The sequence below is a fragment of the Sinocyclocheilus anshuiensis genome, unplaced genomic scaffold, assembly GCF_001515605.1.
Source record: "Sinocyclocheilus anshuiensis isolate Anshui unplaced genomic scaffold, SAMN03320099.WGS_v1.1 scaffold1613, whole genome shotgun sequence".
Lineage (NCBI taxonomy): Eukaryota > Metazoa > Chordata > Actinopteri > Cypriniformes > Cyprinidae > Sinocyclocheilus > Sinocyclocheilus anshuiensis.
The window spans coordinates 164,832-171,497 of record NW_015540941.1 but is presented as its reverse complement, the minus strand read 5'-3'; the positions used below and the strand labels follow the sequence as shown (position 1 = coordinate 171,497).

At 35.0% G+C, this 6,666-nt stretch overlaps 1 protein-coding gene across 3 annotated transcripts in view; it reads left to right on the top strand.

The window, feature by feature from the left end:
- Positions 1-5,119: 5,119 nt before the first annotated feature.
- LOC107689606 (NACHT, LRR and PYD domains-containing protein 3-like) overlaps positions 5,120-6,666 on the top strand; it is a 20,913-nt gene continuing 19,366 nt past the window's right edge. Inside the window, exons 1-2 of one of the 3 annotated variants that reach the window (XM_016487653.1) lie at positions 5,120-5,175; positions 5,425-5,559. The gene's annotated coding sequence lies outside the window, so the exon portion shown is untranslated. Of the gene's footprint in view, positions 5,176-5,226; positions 5,276-5,424; positions 5,560-6,666 lie in introns of those variants that run through there. The other 2 variants (XM_016487652.1, XM_016487654.1) reach the window with 2 other exon arrangements.

Here is a 6,666-nt window from a genome sequence, read left to right as displayed (position 1 = left end):
GTGTTTATATGACGTCACGTTGTAGTCTTATTTGAAACGTCGCGCCGCGCAACATGTGCACCAAAACAGAGGCGTTTATGCTCTTAGTTTGAGGTTGCGTGTGTGTTTTTTCCCAGCGTTGTTGTAGTAATTATTCCAATAACAGGTTTTGCTCATATAGATTTAGTTTGTTGATGTTTTATTTCTGCTATTATGGAGGATTTACCGGAAGATTTGAGATCATTCCTACAGACACATCCCAGCTTTCAGCTCACAGACGGTCAGAACTGTGACGCTAAACTCACATTTCAGCTGCTGATATGCTCACTGTGGGGAAAGAGAGTCTTTCCTCCTCGTGTCAGATGATGTGGAGAGTGTGTGTTGAGTGAGCTGTGGTTCTGTCGCTCTGAACGCTCACGAGGTTCCCTGCAGCCTCGCCGAGCTGCAGCGCTTCACCGCGGGGAGGAAATACCAGACCCTGAGCGCGCAGGCCGAGTTCCACTACAGCCAGTATGAGCCTCACATAGTCAGCAGCACTACACAGCCGTGAGTACACTACACTACACTACATGGCACTATACTATACTACACTACACACTATACTATACTAGTAACTACACAATATGCTACACACTACACTATACTACACAATACACCACGCTACACACAACACTTACACTCTACACTACACTATACTACACGCTACACAACACTATACTACACTACACACTTCACTATACTACACGGCACTATACTACACTACACACTGACACTACCCTACGCTACACTACACACAACACTCTACACTATACTATACTACACTACACACAACACTACACTATACTACACACTACACTACCTACACTACACACAACACTACACTATACTACACACTACTCTATGCTATACTACACAGTACACAACACTATACTACACTACACACTTCACTAAACTACACTGCACTATACTACACACTACGCAATACGCTACACTACACGCAACATTACACTCTACACTACACACAACACTACACTATACTACACGCTATACTACACTCTACACTACACTCAACACTACACTCTACACTATACTACACTACACACTTCACTATACTACACGGCACTATACTACACTACACACTGACACTACCCTACGCTACACTACACACAACACTCTACACTATACTATACTACACACTACACTACACACAACACTACACACTACACTATACTACACACTACACTACCTACACTACACACAACACTACACTATACTACACACTACTGTATGCTATACTACACAATACACAACACTATACTACACTACACACTTCACTAAACTACACTGCACTATACTATACTACACACTACACTACGCAATACGCTACACTACACGCAACACTACACTCTACACTACACTCTACACTACACTCTACACTACACTCTACACTACACACAACACTACACACAACACTACACTATACTACACGCTATACTACACACTACACTACACTATACTACACACTACACTACCTACACAACACTACACTCTACACTACACACAACACTACACTATACTACACACTACACGACACTACGCTATACTACACAATACACTACCTACATAACACTACACTCTACACTACCCTACACTATACTACACACTACACGCAACACTCCACTCCACACTACACTACACAAAACACTACACTACACAATACACTACCTACACAACACTACATTCTACACTACACTATACTACACACGACACTAGACTATACTACACTACACACTATATTACATGCTACACTACACTACATACTACACTGACTGCACACTACAATACACACTACACTAGAGAAAAGTACTGAACACTTCTGAGGGGCTGTGAATTCACACTTTAACCCTCACAGACCAGCAGCAATACGTTTAACCCATATGTCCTTAAGGAGATTTTTCCCCATCGTTTTGGCTGTTAATGCAAACAGCATAAATTCAGTCAAAAATATATATTTTTATTGGAATTTTAGTATTTCTCTCTCGTTTTCTTTCATTTTTAGGTACAAAAAATAGTTACACTCGGGACCTTCAGGACAAAAATGTACCCATTGAAACCCATTAAAACCGCGATTATTTAATTTTTAAAAAGCTGTTTAACATTTAGTATATGTAAAATAATTGATTTTCTTTCTTTTTCTTTCTTTTTTTTTTAAACAGTGGCATTATGTAAACAAACTGGTTAAAATCCTAAAAATGATTCAAATGTTTGGTAGTCATGTTCAGCACTGATGTTGTTAATAAGATTTATAGCGCAAAAAATTTTAATATAATAATATTGCGTGATTATTTTGCAGGTTTGTTACTGATCTGAGGTCTAATTGTTTTTTGTTTTGTTTGTCTTGTCAAAACACAAGACACTTTTATTCTTTTTTTTACTGGTTAATTAGTTTAGTGTTACATTATTTTATTTCAGCTTTATTTGAATGAACAAATGTTTTAATAGCTTTAGTTCCTGGCACAGTAAGAGCAGGAGCATGCATTAATAAAGTTAGTTTTGATTTCATTTGATGATGATGATTATGATGAAATGGAAGTAGAAAACCAGATGCAGAAACGCAAAAAGGTGAGTGTGACTGGATCACGTTTGCTGTAATAATGGAAGTTAATCATTAAATATGTGTATCTATATTTGATTTACATGCAGTGAATTCACAGTGCCACGTATCAGTGTTGTTATAGTTAACGAAAACATTCATTACTTATTAAAAAAAACTTATTTCAGCCACTTGCCAAAATGTTGCTCATTTCAGTTTAACTTGATGTGCTAAAATTACTTGAACTAAAACTAAATGTAAAACTAAAAAAAAACTAAATGTACATATTAAAAAAGGCTAATAAAATGACTGAAACAACATTAATAAAATGTATTAAAATTAAGTGAAAACAAAGTATAAAAACAACTAATTCAAACTAGTAACAAAAACTACAGTCATATGTTTTACACTATACACCAATGATTGCACTTTGCTAATTTTTTTATTCTTAACTGTTTTAATTCATTTTAAATCTTTGTTTTTAATCATTTTAACTTTTTTATACTTTGCTTTTATTGTTGTGATTATTTTATTCTTATAAAGCGGAGAGTTCCGGTGCTTGATTTTTTTTTTAGGCAACCCCTAACAACCCCCCTTAGCTGTTATAAATTCACTGTAAACCACGGCTTCTTGGGGCTTATTGCTTTAATATTCCTTTTATGTAAAGCACTTTGAATTATCATTGTGTATGAATTGTGCTGTATAAATAAACTTGCTTTACCTGTGTTTGTTTTAACTGCATGTTGTGAGAAATGTCGTGGCATCGTGTTTTTAGGCTTGAATGTGTAACGTCCTCTTGTTTTTCAGGTTCAGTCTGCCGGCTTTACTAAGAAATTTAGGAAGAACAAGAAGAAGAAGGGTTTTCAACATGTTGGCAAAGTCAATGGAAAATAATAAAGTTTGTAACTCATTGAAACTCTTTTCACTCTCATTGTTTCTGGATCTGAATAAAGGGATTTTCATATATAAAGATGCGTTGAACTGTTTGACTGCACTTTTACCACAGATTTACATCTTATTTTACTGTCATTTTCATTTTTATTAATCGTTTTTGTTTTTTAGTTTTTTTTCTTTGCATTTTCATTTTTAAGTTTTAGTTATTTTGTTGCGTGTCCTTTTTTTATTTTATATGCAATTCAAATACATAAACCTTAAATTTAAATCTAAATATTTTTTTATAATTATATTAGTTAATAAAAACAAAACTGTTTATAGTTTCTTCATGTTACCTCAGGTCTCAAAATATACAGATACAACATTAGATTTTGTGGCAGGACAGTATATAGAGATGTTGTAATATCTTGATTACTTGTGTAAAATTAGACGTGCTCATGCAACAGATGCATCGGTTTTATTTTTGCCCTTTTACTGTCTTTATTTAATATGAGGGAGCATAGATAGATATTTAAAGTGTGTGTGTGTGATTTTGTGTTTTTCCCACATTAATAATTATTTAGTTTTATGTCTATGTATGATGTGCATTAGAATATCCTTGTTATATAAAAGAATAAAATATTTAAAGTTCAATAAAAATATTTAAAATACTTTAATTAAACTTTCAAATTTTAACTTTTTTTACATTTTGCAAGCACGAACAGAAACACAGCAATAACAAATGATGAAATTAAAAATAAACGGCATCACAAACATATGGTAAATACATTTACCAGAGATGCAGATCTAAGGGCTTTTTAATGTTTTTGAAAACTTTACAGATTCTAAATAAACGTTAAAGTCTGTTCAAAAATGGGTGAAATAGGGTTTGAGTTACTCCGTTTAGTTTGATGAATATACAACTTTCCTAACAACAAAAACAAATCGACTATATATATATTTTTCTTTCGGAAAAGTCATATTGAAGTAAAACTGATGACATATTTAAGAGTATGTTGCAATTCAGTTTAACACTTACTGTAAATTGTAACATCTCATACCATTTTTTATTGTATATGCTGAACATTAAACATTTATATCATATAACAAGATATTACAAACAGGACATTCACATTTTATGAAAGAAAAATAAGGGTATGGATATTGGGCCTCCTCTCTGACCATTTACATTTGTGCATATAAAACTTCAAATATGACATTTCTTTTCCTTATATTAATTTTAGATCCACTCAACATAGTAAACAAACATTCAACATCAATCAAAAAAAAAAAGTAACATACATGCATTTGAACAAATAAAAGATGCATTCCACAAGAAACACAATATTCAGAGAGATCAGCTTTGCATCTCTTGAGGAATTGGTTAGTTGGATAAATTATATGTATAATTGTAAAGTAAATTTCACTAACTTTATTAATGACACAGTATTTTGTATTATAAGTCCAAATCAATTTCCAATTGATGTTCTCAAAATGGTTATATCAAAAAAATATCTGATTACATTTTCTATTTTTAATATCAATACCGTTTAATAAGATCTCTAGCCCTGCAAAAGCCTCACAAATCCTGTTAGTATTGCATCAAACATCTCAATGCACGCCCGGTTTTGTTCTGCGTCATCACGCCCATCAGTCTCTGCACTGCTGTGTAGACTTCGGCTGAGGGTGAGCGCGTCTTCAGCCCTGTGTTGTATCGCACATGTTGATATGTGAGTAACTGCATGTCCACACTAGCTGGTATAAGCGCGTGCGGCGTGTGTTGCGCTTCTTCAAACAAACGTAGCTGCTTATGAACCGGTTTGCATGAAGGTAAAGTCAGTGGTACGAATTTAAGAATGAACCGCTCGTTTTGAAATCTACTCTGATCCGCTTCAAACCTAACAAAGCTCGTGATAACGTTCGTTAACTTTACAATTAGTAAATCTACTTCACCAGCTAATAAGCCTTCTCTTCAACAGCGATGCCATAGAAATATATACAGAGCGAAAACGAAAGTTCCAACAGAATTCTAAAGATGGCTGCGCACTTGTTTCTCTGACTGATCTGACGCAGCAGTTACTGAATGATAGAAACGATGAGAGATTAAACGCCAGGTAATGCATGAGCCCTGCATCTCATATATAGCCTACTACCGTGTGTCAATTGTTAAAGTCCCTTTAAGACTATCTAAAGTCTTTGGTATTGTGCATGTGTGTTTTATTTATTTTGCTTTGACAGACAAAATGTTACATTCGGCTGGGCTGCTGCAATCTTTTTTTACCAGGAAGGTTTTGATGCACAAAGTTGTTTTTAATATCTCTTATAACAAAAATCTTTTATTTAAAGGGATAGTTCACCCAAAAATGAAAATTAGCCCATGATTTACTCGCCCTCAAGGCATCCTAGGTGTTTATGACTTTCTTCTTTCAGACGAATCCAATCGGAGTTATATTTAATAATATCCTGGCTCTTCCAAGATTTATAATGGCAGTGAATGGGTGTTATTTTTTAATAGTCCAAAAGAAGTCCAATAAAGAGCATCCATCCCTCATAAAAGGTGCCTCACGCGGCTCCGGGGGTGAATAAAGGCCTCCTGAAGCGAATCGATGCGTTTGTGTAAGAAACATATCCATATTTAAAACATTATAAACCGTAATCTCTATCTTCCGCTAGCTGTCGTACGCGCGTTCATTCCGGCGGATGACGTAGGCGTAGCGTAAGCTCCGGTGAGAATATGCTCGTCTCGTGAAAACCGACGTTTGTTTACAGGAGCAAAGGAAGCAACGTTTCTTTACTTTAGCAAAGGAAAACCAGTCTCCTCTCGGCTTATATCCAAATCCTCCCACATTTTTCTTTACAAATCCTCGTTTTGTGCTTCAAATTCGTGACCAGTGTTTTGTTTTGCTCTCTCCGCTCCGCTTCCACATTCATCACTTCTCACCGGATCTTACGCTACGCCTACGTCATCCGGCGGAATGAATGCACGTACAACAATCAGCGGAAGCTACAGGTTACATTTACATTTAGTCATTTAGCAGACACTTTTATCCAAAGCAACTTACAAATGAGGACAATAGAATCAATTAAAACTAACAAAAGAGCAACAATATATAAGTGCAAATGACAAGTCTCGGTTAGCCTAACGCAGTACACGTAGCAAGGTATTTATATATATATATATATATATATACACACACACACACACACACACACAAAGAAAA